This window comes from Haliotis rufescens, unplaced genomic scaffold (assembly GCF_023055435.1).
Source record: "Haliotis rufescens isolate VD_foot unplaced genomic scaffold, xgHalRufe1.0.p SCAF_33, whole genome shotgun sequence".
Lineage (NCBI taxonomy): Eukaryota > Metazoa > Mollusca > Gastropoda > Lepetellida > Haliotidae > Haliotis > Haliotis rufescens.
The window spans coordinates 2,434,489-2,451,776 of NW_025964035.1; the positions used below are offsets into that span (position 1 = coordinate 2,434,489).

The 17,288-nt window shown below is 40.2% G+C and overlaps 1 protein-coding gene across 1 annotated transcript in view; it reads right to left on the bottom strand.

Annotated features, from left to right (window-relative positions):
- Positions 1–14,192, bottom strand: part of LOC124115049 (atrial natriuretic peptide receptor 1-like) — a 255,794-nt gene extending 241,602 nt beyond the window's left edge. The window contains exon 1 of the mRNA XM_048380802.1: positions 14,055–14,192. The gene's annotated coding sequence lies outside the window, so the exon portion shown is untranslated. The remainder of the gene's footprint in view (positions 1–14,054) is intronic.
- Positions 14,193–17,288: the final 3,096 nt, after the last annotated feature.

The window sequence follows — 17,288 nt, forward strand, 5'->3', positions numbered from 1 at the left end:
GTCAGGATGGACAGGGATGCTGAAGATGAAGGAGGCTTGATTTGTCCTGGAAGGCTTCGCTTGAGACACGAGGGTCCCTTGATATACGTAATGTACAAGGGTTAGATGTCTTTGTAAGAACGACATAGGCGCCCTCTGCACCGATTACTGAGTAGAACATATTTGTATGAAACAGGTAGCATTCATTGTCAAACAGAACGATTTACAGAGAGGGTATGATCGATAATTCTTTCCTTTCTATGTATAGGATTTATTCAACGACCACCTCCGTGGTAGAGTGGATGAAGCATTTGCTCTTAGAGCGAAAGTCGGTGGTTAGATCCCAACATACGTTCACATATGGTATTTGTTGTTACCCTGGCTGGCGTTCTGAATTAAGGGGATAAACCAAGGAATGGTCGGTTCGGAATCAGTTTACTGTGTCTGAGTGGGGGTATTCATGTTAAACTGCGGCATGGTATCTCAATCGGCTAGAACTATGAAAGACCCGTGAAGATCCTGGGTAGAATAGGTCTTCAGCAACCCAAGCTTGCCGTAAAAGGTGAATATGCTTGTCGTAAGATGTGACTTACGGGATCGGGTGGTCAGGCTCGCTGACTTGGTTGATGCATGTCATCGTATCCTAATTACGTGGAACGATGCTCATTAAATCAATCACTGGATTGTCTGGTCCAGACTTTATTATTTACAGACCGCCGTCACATAGCTGGAATATATTTTTGTTCTGAGAGGAAATACATTGAATGTTCGGATAGCCCTTTTCAGATTTTCTTTTCTCAGTCCATAAGTTTCGATTCAAACAAGGAAATCCTTTTTTTTTCAAAATAAACATGAGGCTTTACGCTCAATTTGCAATGTATTTGCTGTCTGTACCGTGGTCGCTTGGGATTACCATATTTATGCCTGGAACCCCAGGCTAATTTACCGAGGTTCTGTACGGGCTCGCAAATATATATCCATGTAACCATGGTTATAGTTGTTCGTGCTATCAGTCACTGGTTTTACTGGCCCATATTCGAATGCACAGAGGTCGGTCTGATGGTGCTGTAAAGCTTCTGTTATTCACACTCAAATATTTACTCCCGCGAACCATTCCCAGATTGACAATGAGAAAATGTATCCTTACGGAGACTGGAGCCCCGTAATCCCATCAATTGATTTCCTAATGGATACAACTTGAACGTAAACCAATGATTGCAGACAAGTACTCCTTCTGTAGCGTATACCGAAGACGCATCTTTCCTCCACCAACACTAGACACTGGTACATTGAGAAAACACATTGAGATGAGACATCAACCATCACCAACACTCCCCACGGACGGTTTCAGAGGCAGTTGAGTGACAGTACTTGCATCGAGGGACCTGGTTATCGACTAATCGCTCCGTCAGTCGTGACACAAATGCTCTTACCACCACGGCTGGATCAGTTGAGATTGGTGTCAAACGTTCTTATCCGTACATATAGGAGAAGGATCCCGCAATGCCTACTTAGCCCCTTGAGTGTCTTGCGATCGTAACGACGATGTAGACGTTGCGCTGCGGAAAAACTTATCGACTGTGTAGAAACAATAGGACAGGGATATTGTGGTTATGGGACAGACGCTGTTGTCACAATTCAACAGGGTCACGACCATCATATAATTCTGTCTGGACAAGTATGGATTATAGCCTCCAGATTTCATGCTAATCTAGGACTTCACGTTGCTGTTCCTTGTTCATAATGGAAAGTGGACATCATTTATGGATAACAACTTCTTATATACAGTAAAGGCGACGTTTCGGTATAGATCCATAAAACGTCGGCGTCCCTTGTTAGTTTCCACCTATACTCATGATATCAATCACTGGATTGTCTGGTACAGACGCGAATATTTACAGACCGCCGTCATATAGCTGGAATATTGCTGAGTGCGGCGTTAAACAACAAACAAACAAACAAGTTTCCAGATAAACAAGTCATCTTATTACTCTTGTTGTCCATACGTGTACATATAGATGCTCTCTGCCTCAAAGCATTCATTCATCAGATGAAGGAGTCGTAATAAAGAAGTTGACATCCATAAATTATCTTCCTTCTGTGTATTACTGCTAAATGTCATTCAAAGACTTGATGTATTACTATTATTATCTGAAAAATTATAAACCATCGTCATATAGCGTTTATATTCCTGCGTGCTGCGTCAAAGAAATCGATTACGGGAATCAATGTCGGCTGTGGAACTGTACAACCATGAATGAAAAGAAATGATTAATACACAAAAATAAATAATGTTCCCCGTTATATATTATTTGATAAATGTTAGTAAACAATTTCTTGATATTTGGTTATCTAAATTGGAAGACGTTCCACACATAAAATAGATGACAAATATAATTCATATTATTTGTTGAATGGAATGTGTTTGATGTGACGATTAATTATCTCGTCTCGCTGGCCTGGGGCAGAGCTCCTAGGGTAGGATAGTGCCGAGACATACTTAAACTGACTATTGCTGATGATGCTGTTATTTACTGGAAGTCTACCTTGGAGGTGTAGTCTAGATTATCCTAATGATCTTCATCCCGGGGTCAATAACTGAGATGCATCTTGTACACTTGCCTCCAGTTTGAGAAGGTTAACTGATGCAGACACACGTGCATGCATGAATAACGTACAGTCAATTACGGTTATAACGAACTCAAAGGGACAACTGATTTTAGTTCGTTATAGTGAGTGAGTTTGATGTTACGTCGCTTTTAGCAATATTCCAGCAATATCGCTGCGGGGGACACCCCAGGGTCCACTTGCACAAAGCGATCTTAACGCTACAATTATTGTAAATCCTTAAGATCGCGATCTTAGGCTTCGGCTACAATCGTCATCCACTTGCACAAAGCGATTGTAGGCTAAGATCATTGTAAGCTACAATCGAAACTTACAATTGGTCCGGACCAATCTTAAGTAGCTAAGATCGTTGTAGTCCCTGAATAAACCTGACAAAATGGCGTGCAAGGCTTAGTCTGTTTCACATAAATAATCTGCTTTACGTTCAAACATTGCCTCTCTTTTTTTCTAAACTTTATCATTCGAATCGACACTTTAACAACATGAAGAACGCACCACAGATTTAACGTCAGAAATATCGTTAATTACCATAGTTAAATACGTAACTATCGAGTCGATAGCTAAAAGGAATATTCCCATCCGACTCAATACTGAAAGAAATGTGAAACAACATACCTTTTCGCTAAACAAGGGAAGGATAAAAACCTAAGTCGTCCCGCAAGCGATTTGCAACGTCCGTGACCTTTTCGATAAATCAAGGGCAGCTAATCTTAGTTTATACTCTAGATGGGAGTGGTTTCCCTTTGTATAAGCCCGTAGAGTACAATCTACCTTACCCAGTGTATCAATGTTGTTGAATCGCTGAGCTTCCCCTATATATTTTTTGGGTCATATTCGTGTCAGTTATTTTGTCTTTAGTTTATCATGAAATTAATCTACAAATAAATACAAGCTGAAGAGCAAATCATACATGTTTAAATCTAAAATCAAATGGGACGGGGACGAGCGGTTAATCAGAGTTTAAAAGAAAAAAATACAAGTATTCATCAAACAAGCAAATATACATGATGAAACATTTGATTTTTTTGGCAAAATATCCCACAAATAGCAAAAATAAAATTCACATTTTAAAATAATTTTTTTTTTAAATTAATACCTAGGGAATATATATTAACAATTGCTTTCTCGAAACATTACTCATTATTCTTATTTCCCGTCTATGCGTTTTTGAAAGTTCCCGTCTTTCTGTGTTTTGAAATGGTAGTCATTACATCCTTTGTTGTAGCAACGAAACGAAAACATGAAGGATATATTTAGGATTTTACGAAAAACTCCCCCAAATAGATGACGATCATGCATTTACACGTTGGGTTTTAGGAAATATTATTATTATTTTAATTTTCATAATAATTGTGTTACTAAATAATGTATTTATTCGCATTTCAATACTTTGAATAAAAACATGAGTAGGTATTTCTCTTGTTGAAATAGAAAACAATTCCTAAATCACGACAGTATTAATGCCGACAAGAATATATGCCTTCATTCTAGTAATCGTTTCCTTCAAATAATTGGGAAAAGTGCGATGGAGGGAGGTACGTGTTGCGTGTCGTTACCGGTTCCACTTATTGTATGCGCAGCAAACTATGCCCGTTTGCAGACAACTATAGACAGGAGTCGAGTTTAAAATATTCGTGCCTCCACAGTTGAAGATTTCAATCTTAGCTAAGATCGCGATCTTAACTCCAAGCCGTCTTACAATCGCGCTAAGATCGGTTTGTGCAAGTGGAATAGGACAATTGTATGGTGATTGTAAAGTTGATTTTAGCCGCCTAAGATCAATTGTAACTAAGATTGTTCTGTGCAAGTGGGCCCAGAAATGGGCTTCACACATTGTACCATGTCGGGAATCGAACCCGTATCTTAGGCGTGGTGAGCCAACGCTTTATTAGTTCGTTATAACCGTAGTTCGTTATGAGCATATATAAAGCATATATACAGCATATATACAGCATATATACAGCATATATACAGCAAATTGACGGATCAAAACACATTTCGTTATATCGGTCAATTCGTTATAAACGTGTTTGTTATAAACGTAGTTTACTGTATAATGTTTTGCCCGGAAGAAACATCATCCCAAGTATTAATGGGCAAGTCCGTAACAAACATCACCCCAAGTATTAATTGGCAAGTCCGTTACAAACATCATCCCAAGTATTAATGGGCAAGTCCGTAACAAACATCATCCCAAGTATTAATGGGCAAGCCCGTAACAAACATCACCCTAAGTATTAATGGGCAAGTCCGTAACAAACATCACCCCAAGTATTAATGGGCAAGTCCGTAACAAACATCACCCCAAGTATAAATGGGCAAGTCCGTAACAAACATCATTCCAAGTATTAATGGGCAAGTCCGTAACAAACATCACCCCAAGTAGTAATGGGCAAGCCCGTAACAAACATAATCCCAAGTATTAATGGGCAAGTCCGTAACAAACATCATCCCAAGTATTAATGGGCAAGTCCGTAAGAAACATCATCCCAAGTATTAATGGGCAAGCCCGTAACAAACATCACCCCAAGTATTAATGGGCAAGTCCGTAAGAAACATCATCCCAAGTATTAATGGGCAAGTCCGTAACAAACATCATCCCAAGTAATAATGGGCAAGTCCGTAAGAAACATCATCCCAAGTATTAATGGGCAAGTCCGTAACAAACATCATCCCAAGTAATAATGGGCAAGTCCGTAAGAAACATCATCCCAAGTATTAATGGGCAAGTCCGTAACAAACATCATCCCAAGTAATAATGGGCAAGTCCGTAACAAACATCACCCCAAGTATTAATGGGCAAGTCCGTAAGAAACATCATCCCAAGTATTAATGGGCAAGTCCGTAACAAACATCATCCCAAGTATTAATTGGCAAGTCCGTAAGAAACATCATCCCAAGTATTAATGGACAAGTCCGTAACAAACATCATCCCAAGTATTAATTGGCAAGCACGTAACAAACATCATCCCAAGTATTAATGGGCAAGTCCGTAACAAACATCATCCCAAGTATTAATTGGCAAGTCCGTAAGAAACATCATCCCAAGTATTAATGGGCAAGTCCGTAAGAAACATCACCCCAAGTATTAATGGGCAAGTCCGTAAGCAACATCATCCCAAGTATTAATGGGCAAGTCCGTAACAAACATCATCCCAAGTATTAATGGGCAAGTCCGTAAGAAACATCATCCCAAGTATTAATGGGCAAGTCGTAAGAAACATCATCCCAAGTATTAATTGGCAAGTCCGTAAGAAACATCATCCCAAGTATTAATGGGCAAGTCCGTAACAAACATCATCCCAAGTATTAATTGGCAAGCCCGTAACAAACATCATCCCAAGTATTAATGGGCAAGTCCGTAACAAACATCATCCCAAGTATTAATGGGCAAGTCCGTAAGAAACATCATCCCAAGTATTAATGGGCAAGTCCGTAAGAAACATCACCCCAAGTATTAATGGGCAAGTCCGTAAGAAACATCATCCCAAGTATTAATGGGCAAGTCCGTAACAAACATCATCCCAAGTATTAATGGGCAAGTCCGTAAGAAACATCATCCCAAGTATTAATGGGCAAGTCGTAAGAAACATCATCCCAAGTATTAATTGGCAAGTCCGTAAGAAACATCATCCCAAGTATTAATTGGCAAGTCGTAAGAAACATCATCCCAAGTATTAATTGGCAAGTCTGGCCAAGGCACACACCGTCGGGTACGATGGCACCCTAGCCCAGCCAGGTTAACGTTGGGCTTGATAGTTAGGACGTAGATTTTAATATTTGTTTTATAACGACACAGTCAGCTATATTCCAGTAGTATCACCACGCCTGTAAATAATCAAATACGGACCAGACATGACAGTGATTGATATTATGAGTAACGATCCATGCCGTTTGGGGTACTTCTTCTACTAATAATGATAATGATAATAATAATAAAAATAGGCTATATACATTGCGACACTCAGAGGCATGCCCAAAGCGCTATTATTATTCCTGCACTGCATCAATGTGCACTCATGAATCACTCTCAGCTCCCTGGGAAGTATACAACCCAAACTGCCTGTTAGACGCTAGAAGGTTAACAACCACATTGCCATCTCATCCTACCGGGTACCCATTCACTGCTGGGTACGATGACGTGCAATCATCAAAGTCACCAATCCTGACCACCAGATCAAGTAAGTCGCGTCTTTCATGGGTTTATGAGTGAGTGAGTGAGTATGGTTTTACGTCGCTTTTAGAAATTTTCCAGCAATATCACGGCGGGGGACACCAGAAATGGGCTTAACACATTGTATCCATGTCGGGAATCGAACCCGGCGTGACGAGCGAACGCTTTAAGCACTAGGCTACCCGACTGTCCCCCGGGTTGTAGAGCTTTCGCGTTGTATAATATGATTTGTTTTATTATATACTTCGATTTGAAAGGATGCAGTATTAAAATGTAAAACTTAACCACCATTCATCACGTACACACGAAGCTCGACACACGACATTTCAGTACTGAGCACCGAATGCCTGCAAACTCGCATTTGTTTTTATGTTTGATTTTATCGAGATATGCGTGGGCTAACGGCTGTCTTGCCTGTCATAATTTACACTTCACGCAAATTTCGTTCCATGAGGGAATATATGCAATTCAATTCAATTACAGAACACAAATTTATTGCATGTCTCGGTGTTATGTAAGCATACAGATATCCCTAAATCACTGGAAAATATTATTCATGCCACACGTAATTTCCAAGGTGAAATGCAATATTGTCATTCAATTCTTTTAATACAAAGAGATTTATACAAGCTTCGCAAACCTACGATTTATTGGCAAGGTATTACAATAATCAATACAGTCTCTGACAAAATAACTACTCTAGTAGGTTATGATGGCTCCTTGATGTAAATAATTACAAATTTAGTCGTAAATCGGCAGAACTAGGAATGGGACGCACGTTCAACTGTAAACTAATGTCACGTGAACTCCTAATATGGGCAAGCGATGTGGCAACAGCCGCACGCATCTGGTGTGTTATCAACACAACTGGCGGACTAATGGTCCAGCGATTGTGTATGTGATGGAGAGGTGGTGAGGTGAAATGGGGTTTAACGTCGCGTCCAAGATTATTGCACTTATAATATAAGTTATATAGCGACGTGCATGCACGTGTATGTGTGTGTGTGTGGCTGCTTGTACTAGTCCGGACTGATGCCGATTTATAGTGCTAGCACTGAGATACCATGCCGCAGTTTAACATGAATACCCCACTCAGACACAGTATACTGACTCCGAGCCGACCAGTCCTTGTTTTAGCCCCTTAATGCCGAGCGCCAGACAGGGTAACAACAAGTACCATCTTTTAACGGGGATCGAACCCCGCACCTTCCGCTCTCCGGGCGGACGCTCTACCATTAGACCACGGAGGCGGTATTTGTGATGGAGAATGTATATTAGGCTTACACAAGAGTATAGATAATGGGACGAAGACTGTCCCGTCTCTACAAACCTCTTCTGATCGAAACAGCTGATTTGACGGCCGTTCACCGTGGAGAGTAATATAGTGCAGACTTGATTATTTACAGACGACAAACAAACGAACAAACTTAGATAGTGCTGTAGTTATCAATAAGTCACATTAGCTATCATATGAATCACTACAATCGCAGTTTTAATGTCAAGTATATCCACTGCTGTTAACTAGAAGCATTCAAGGCCATGAAACTGAAACGCACTGTTCGATATTCTGAAAAGTATCAAAATACTGTAATGTGTACGTCCATTCTTACACAGGAACATGTATACCTGACCCGGCTAGTTGATCTGAGGCATTGCAACAATATCTGTTTTGTTTGTTTGTTGTTTAACGCCGCACTCAGCAATGTTCCAGCTATATGACTACGGTATGTAAATAATCAATTCTGGACCAGACAATCCAGTGATTGATATCATGAACATAGATCTACTTATTTCGGATACGATTACATGCACCAACCAAGTCAGTGAGCTCGACCAGTCGATCCTCTTAGCCGCCTCTTACGACATGCATAAGATGCTAAAGACCTAATCTAACCCGGATCTTCACGAGTATTATGCAAAAATAAGATACTGTACACATATCCTACAGGGAGCAATAATTCTTTTCGAGGTTCCAAATATATTCATGTATAGAGTGGTTATTATTTGCTTCATTTCAAGGAACCCATGACTCCATTCCAAGAGACCCGTGAAAATTCCGGGGTAGAATAGGTCTTCAGCAACCCATGCATGCCGTAAAAAGCGACTATGCTTGTCGTAAGAGGCGAGTAACGGGATCGGGTGGTCAGGCTCGCTGACTTGGTTGATGCATGTCATCGATCCCAATTGCGTGGATCGATGCTCATGATGTCAATCACTGGATTATCTGGTCCAGACTCGATTATTTACAGACCGCCGTCATATAGCTGGAATATTGCTGAGTGTGGCGTTAAACAACAAACAAACCATCAAACATTCCAAGGATACATCCAGAAGTGGAATGCTTTTGATTGCTTTCGATCGCATGGGTTGCGTTGGGCTCCTTTCGGATATATAGTGTTGGGCAGCCTGTATGAAATCCTGACAGTCTGACAGTGTTGAAACGGAAAAGTAATGCTAGCTGGGTTTGTATCGGGGGAAACTTTTGAAACGAAAGATTTTTGTCATCTTACACGATATGGTAACGCGCCGTGTGAGTTAATTAAGGGACATTAATGTTCACGAAATCTTTGGAAACCAGCTCAAAATGCGATAAAGTACGAGGATGCCAAAGTCTCGTTTTCTCCCAACCTCGCATTCTCAGTATCTTATTTGTACTTTTTATAAAAATTCGAGATAGTATTTTGGATATAATTCATACTTACATCTTGCATCATTGTCTGAAGTTTGCCAAATATTTCGTTCTCGCGATCTCTCATGTTCAGCTTATTTCAAAGTGTCGAGATCGAGGGAAACTGATCATGGCAATTACAATATTGTTTATAGTACTGGTCGATGTGGAATTCACTTGGAAGATGAAGAAACATAGTCTTTAACGGTATATGGAGTAAGGTTTCCATGTAGGGCAAAAAGGAAGAGTCTCGCTTTGCCACTGATCAAAAGGAAAAGCTTCCTAGGACGTTTCTTACATGATGAAATAAGCTGGTTATGAAGCATTACATTCATCTCACAAAACTATAAAGTATACACAATGTTGACCAAGCATCACAAGCGGAGGCTGCACTCACAACCAGCAGATTCTGAACGACTGAGGGACGCACAGTGAATTGAGACGGTTTAGTTCACCGCGTAGTCTGTCATACAGATCCTGCAACAAATATATCCAAAACAGCCCAAGTCTATAATAGTGGGCAAGTCTAGATTACTCTGAAAATGAAGATTGTATCTGGGTTCCTTTTTATTATATTTTATTAAGATAATTCAACAACTGTTTTCTTTCTGTAAAAAAGTCTTTGAATGACATTTAGAAGTGATACACATAAGGAAGAGAATTTATGGATGTCAACTTCTTTACAATGACGAAACACAACATTTCGGAGTTTATGCTTACGACTTCATCAGATGAATGAATGATATAAGGCAGAGAGCATGGACGTCAACTTCTTTATTATGACGAAACACAGCGTTTCGGAGTATATGCTTGCTCAATCATCAGATGAATGAATGATATGAGGCAAAGAGCATGGATGTCAACTTCTTTATAATGACGAAACACAACATTTCGGAGTATATGCTTACGACTTCATCAGATGAATGAATGATATGAGGCAGAGAGCATGGATGTCAACTTCTTTATAATGACTAAACACAACATTTCGGAGTATATGCTTACTCCATCATCAGATGAATGAATGATATGAGGCAGAAAGCATGGATGTCAACTTCTTTATAATGACGAAACACAGCGTTTCGGAGTATCAGCTTACTCAATCATCAGATGAATAAATGATATGAGGCAAAGAGCATGAATGTCAACTTCTTTATAATGACGAAACACAACGTTTCGGAGTATATGCTTACTCCATCATCCGATGAATGAATGCTATGAGGCAGAGAGCATTAATGTCAACTTCTTTATTATGACGAAACACAACATTTCGGAGTATATGCTTACTCCATCATCAGATGAATGAATGATATGAGGCATAGAGCATTGATGTCAACTTCTTTATTATGACGAAACACAACGTTTCTCTGCTCTCTGCCTCATAACATTCATTCACCTGATGATCGAGTAAGCATATACTCCGACACGTTGTGTTTCGTCATAATGAAGAAGTCGACATCCATACATTCTCTTCCCTATGTGTTCATATGTTAGTCTATTAACCGTGTTCCCGAAGCAGACCTTCCCTGAGACGACCTCCTCCGAATACACGTGTATAGCCCAATGTATTCTTTACTCGGCTCAAAAACGTGGACGACCGAATCCTTTGTTTAAAACTTAAAAGCAATATGAACACTGAGCTACAAGAAAGTAAAACTAAGCATTTTTTCAATTAATCTTACGTTTCTTTGTTTGTTGCCTGGGGGAAAAGACAAGATTACAAGATAACATGAGCACTGACGTCGCTTTGTCCAAGGACAACGAGCAACACGATGATTGGATTTAAATGAAATATAAAGTGCGAGGAGAATATTTATTAATTAAGACATTTGACACCATAAGTCTATGATCCACCATATTTTCATGCCTTTTATTGTTAAAGTTTCATTCGGAGGGAATTCATCTCATAGTTAAAGGATATAAATTCAAAGGTCAGACTGTGATGCAGATGAATTGCTTTTTCATTTTCAAAGTGATTCCTTTTTATTTCGATGCAAGTAATTCAAATACGTACACAAAAAAATGATAGAAGAACATTATTATTATTATTTTAGAAATTTGGACTTACACAGTCATGATGAGTGAGTTGGGTTTAACGCCGTTTTTAGCAGTATTCCAATTACATCACGGCGTGTAAGCTTAATGTGGGAAGAAAGCTCGAAGTGATGCAAGTCTCAGACGTTTACCACTTCGGTGAAACCCACGAGCACAGGTATGGTGCTGACAAACCTAGGAACATAATCGGGGCGAACCGGGATTCGAACCCACAATCATAGGTTTTTGACGTGCCCAAGGGACGCAACTCTGCACAGCGAATCGCGGCGCCTTAGACGACTGGGCCACCCGTGCCCCCTCATAGTCATAGTCTCAACACATATTTAGAACAACTATCTCAAAAACGTTCATGAAAACACAATTTTCCCTGTCTTCCTGCCTGTCAGTGCTGCTTTCATCAACAGCAAATAGATTAAACACCAGTAAATAGATTAAACAACATCAATAAATCGCCGAGACATATCTCATTACCCACCCCCCAGTGGTTCCGTGTCCCTACGTAGACCGACAACAGGAGGTTGCCACTTGGGGTCAGCAACTGCTACACTACAGCTTGGTGGTGATGGACGATTTATGTGAATCTATTACAAATAAGGGGCATAGATCAGTTTAGATAACCGGCTTCTATAACAAGACATTAGCCAAATAATTTCCGAAAGTCCGATTAAGCTTTGTCGATCAATAGTTCAAGATAAGATTAGACTAAGCTAGGGGTACGACCAGTGATTAGTTGCTGACATATGTGACAGGAATAATCGACAGTACACACACACACAAACATCACCCTAACAATGTCCTATGTTAATTGAGGTCGATTCTCAGAAGGTTGTAACTTTACTTTGGAACATTCCGTAGTTATTTTTGTTCTTACGACTCTTCTCCTGTTGCTGAAACTGAGATGGTTCACGTCCTTTGTTTCAGCATCAATGTTTGGTAAGTAAGTAAACGCGAGTGAGTGAGTGAGCATGGTTTTATGCCGCTTTTAGCAATATTCAAGCAATATGACGGCGGGGGACACCCTAAGAAAACTGTTTATCGTTGCTGGAAATAAGAACTAGGACTTTAAGTAGAAGAAGTGAAAATTTCAACTCTTGAAATACACTGATGCCTCTGTTCAAAGCCCTGGGCCCCGCGGGGATTCTCATCAATGTATAGATGTCGTAAGAGGTGACCAAATAGGTCTGTGATCAGACTCTGTGTCTAAGTTGACCACATGTCATTGAATATCAGTTGGTCGGAGCGATGCTCATGATGTCAACCGCTATTTTGCCTGGTTCAGACTCGATTATTTACAGACATCAGCAATGTAGTTGGGATTAAACAACAAACATACAAACAAATCTAAGTAGTTTATGACATGTACTTTCTGATAATACGTAACATTCTAACCATTTGGTCCCCTGCAGCCTTTTCTTATCATAGGAGTTAACTAAAATGGATCGAGTGGTCAAGGTCAGGGACGTTTTTGTCAACGTCCCCTTATTGCATTGGTCATGCTTTCAGCTCTGGTTTGTCTGGTCCAGGTTCAGATCACCTTGATATGGCTGGAATATTGCCGGCTGCGGCGCTACACACCATTCACTTGAAAGCCTCATTCCATAACACGACACCACCATTCAAAACCTCTCACCTTAACATGACCATCCTGAAACCGATTTGCAGAACAAGACAACATGCAGCGCTGAAACCTTGCCTGTTTAACACATGATTAGGAGTTAAATGCCAATTATTTTCAAGACACGGCAGTATGCATCAGTATAACATGCTGAAACACATCAATGGAAGCCCTTGAACCATCTCTGTTGTTCTGCACCAGGGAAACTGTAATCTGTGGACGGACATTGAACATTGTATTTCCATCACTTCCCTTTGTCACACCCCTGCGATAGCACGAAATGTTATTTTGATAAAAATCAGGATCATCATCAGTGCGCTATGAGTACATGGCTTAGATGCTTAGCATAAACTAATTCGTTCAACACGCACAAAAGGATCAGTTTAACAACACGTGAAAATTCACGTCCAACTCACAAAGATGAAAATCTGTGAAGATCCCGGGAGAAAAGGTCTTCAGCAACCCATGCTTGCTGTAAAATGCGACTATGCTTGTTGTAAGAGGCGACTAACGGGATCGGCCCGCGGGTGGTCAGGCTTGCTGACTTGGTTGATGCATGTCATCATATCCCAGATGCGTGGATGGATACTCATGACATCAATCGCTGGATTGTCTGGTCCAGACTCGATTATTAACAGACCGCCTTCATACAGCTGGATTATTATTGCTGAGTGCGGCGTTAAAGAACAAACAAACAAAGAAACACAAAGATAGATATCAGTCTAGTCATTAATGTGTCCTCACACTGTCACATCACAGCTTACAGGATGAGCCATACATACTTCATACAATGAAATACATTACAGTAGTTTCTTGTGAATCAAGAAAATACCTCAACCATATACTGAGCACTGCACTAAAACAAATACGCCCATGTTCTACGTGAACAAGCAGTCTCTACCATTTATCTATTGACAATGCTGAAATGGATGCTTTACCTTGACATCAAGTACTCATTCGTCCCAGCGGTAGTCCCCGACACAAGTAGTATTCCCTCTGCAGCTTCACGTGTAGCCTGTCAACTACTCCGTGGATTCACTGAGAAGCACTGGCCGCGGTCCACGACATGACCAGGCAGCTCCGACCGACGCTATCACTGAGCAGTTGCTGGTAGGAGAATATCAGACCAGGGATTTCCAGCAGGGGGAACCTGGGGTCGTACACCCTTCATGGAAATCTTCCTTCTCATTTAACGCAAACATCAATTGAAATCTTCAAAAGCCCACGTCTCCTTGATACCCAATATTAAAGCTTAGCCTTCAGTTCATTGAGATTTTTATTGTAGCCAGTGCAACGTGTTATATTCACGAACCTGAACTGTTCAAAAGCCATTCTCAGTTTCAGAAATTGTTTGCATTTGTTCTTTGCGTGTTAATGCGATCCCTAAACATTCCATGCATTTTCGATCAGATGTGATACAAATAAACGCGCAGAAGTTATTGAACCTCAACTACCAAGGACATATCGATAGGTCGCCTGAGCGTTTTCCATTAATTAATGTGGATATTGCAAAGCAAAATGTGATAGGATTCCATCCGAACAAGTAAAACCTACGGGAAACAGTATCTGTTCCAACTTTACGAAAACATCTGGCAGCGCGTCTGACTCTTCACTGGGACTCATCGATTTATCCAACACAACATCTTTTGTACCGCTTTGTGTGATTTTCTGCTGTAAAAATTAGTTCCTTAAGACTTTTAGACTGGAAATGGATCAAATGCATCTGTACGGAGATAATTTGGTGTTTTGTCCCGTCTTGCTGCTCTGTCAACTAATATGTGAGAGAGTGAATGTTGTTTTATGCCGTCAGCTATGACCCAGCTAAATGTACAGCCATTTTGTATTAACATTTTTGATCGATTGAACCAATAGGTGGTTAATACCATTATCATGCTCAAGGATCCACGTCCCTTGTGTACGACATAGACATAGACATAGTTTATTCCATAACTGACCACTCACAGTGGTACATGGAGACCCGTGAAGATTCAGGGGTAGAATAGGTCTTCAGCAACCCATGCTTGCCGTAAAAGGTGACTATGCTTGTCGTAAAAGGCGACTAACGGGATCGGGTGGTCAGGCTCGCTGACTTGGTTGATGCATGTCATCGATCCTAATTGCGTGGATCGTGATATTAATCACTGGATTGTCTGGTCCAGACTCGTTTGTTTACAGACCGCCGTCATATAGCTGGAATATTGCTGAGTGCGGCGGTAAACAACACACCAACCAACCAACCAGTGGTACATGGTCATAAATGCAATGACATCATTTAATAACAGAGGATATTCGCATGATTATAACTATAGGAATATACCCTAAATGTTTTTAAGTATACAAGAGACAAATCTTCTAAGGTTTCTTAACAATGAGACTTTAGGAGAAGTAAATAGTTGTTGAAGTTTATGATAAATAGGTTTGACATAATAGGACTTTTTAAGATAGCGCTGACCACCAGTTTCTGAATGTGTACACTCAAACAAGCAGTGAAAATCGTCACCGACATGAATATTACAACGTGGACGTAGAGTAAATCTTTCCATCGACCCTTCTCAACAGGGAGAGTTCGAAATTTAGTCAGTGATAACAAGTTTATATTATTTTTATAAATATAGGGTTCAAGGCGGAATTCTGGTTTGATACAAGAGTAAAATTTTCCTCTTGATGAAATTGTTTGGTCGTTGTGCCATCCCTGTATAAACTGGTCTTTAAATGCGAAATGCAATCACCAAACTTGGATTGATTGATTCTAAAATGGATGCTGGGTGATGGTTGTAGGCGTTCCCATTTATACTTAATAATCATAAATTAACTTTTAGGATTCGCTATATGTACAATAATGTTAATATCGTCGTCCACTCGAGCAATATAATATGAACACAAACATATGAACTGCCGGGGAAAAGAAAGTATCAATTGATAATTGAATTCGACCAAACTTTTACAAACGTTATCAAAACGTTACTAGGCTGATAACCGAGGCCGAAACATTGCAAAGTTAAGATCCGAAATACAGCTATCAACTACATAATCCTCAAATTACCATTTCTTGTTGGTTTCATTTTTATCCACCATCAAATATGGGTGTATACTCTCTTTTGCTCGGCAGCTTATGTCATCAGATCTGTCATCAATGCAAACCAGGAAACCTGACAACGTCGGCTTGCGATATTGCGATTAGTTGGTAATAACAAACTCAGTTTTCGACCATGCAAATAAAGTTTAGATTAACATACACCACCAATAGACCACCCTCTACAAACGTGCAGTAATGCTCTGTTATTCACACCACAATTCCATCAAGTATTCACCCCCAACTAACGTAACAGTATTGACAATGACAGAATGGGAAAATGTATTCTAATGATGTATACGACGCCCGTTAATCCCATCAACTCATTTCCTAATGGACACAACTTCCGAATGCATTCAAGAAGAAAACCCACGATTGCAGACAAGTACTCCTTCTCTATTGCATATTCTGAAGACGCAGCCTTCCCCCTCCAACACAAGACACTGGCACATTGACACACACATTGAGATGAGACATCAACCATCACCAACACTCATCTCAGACTGCTATGGAGGTAGTTGAGTGTCAGTACCTACATCTAGAGCCACGCTTATCGACTAATCGTTCCGTCAGTCGTGACACAAATGCTCTTAACAACACAGCTGGATCTGTTGAGATTGTTGTCAAACGTTCTTATCCGTACATATAGGAGAAGGATCCCGCATTGCCTACTTAGCCCCTTGAGTGTCTTGCGATCGTAACGACGATGTAGACGTTATGCTGCGGCTTTGTGGAAACAGTAGGACAGCGGTATTATAGAATCGGGGCAGACGCTGCTGTAACAATTCGACAGGGTCACGACCATCATGTATTAACTTCCTTCTGAACCAGTATGGATTATAGCCTCTAAAAGCCTCGTTCTAATCTAGGTCAGGCCGTGGGAACTCAACGGTCTTGTTCCATTTTTAAATGTATAAATCAATAAAAATCGTTCATTCCAAACATTTCAGCCTATCCAAATATTGAAGTCAATAAGTCCCAACATAAGTAATATCTCTCCAAATGTAGTTACAGAAGATTTAGAAGAGACAGGACACAATCTTATCCCTGATAACTATCACTAGTTTTATATTTCATATAAAGTCTATATTTGTTATTT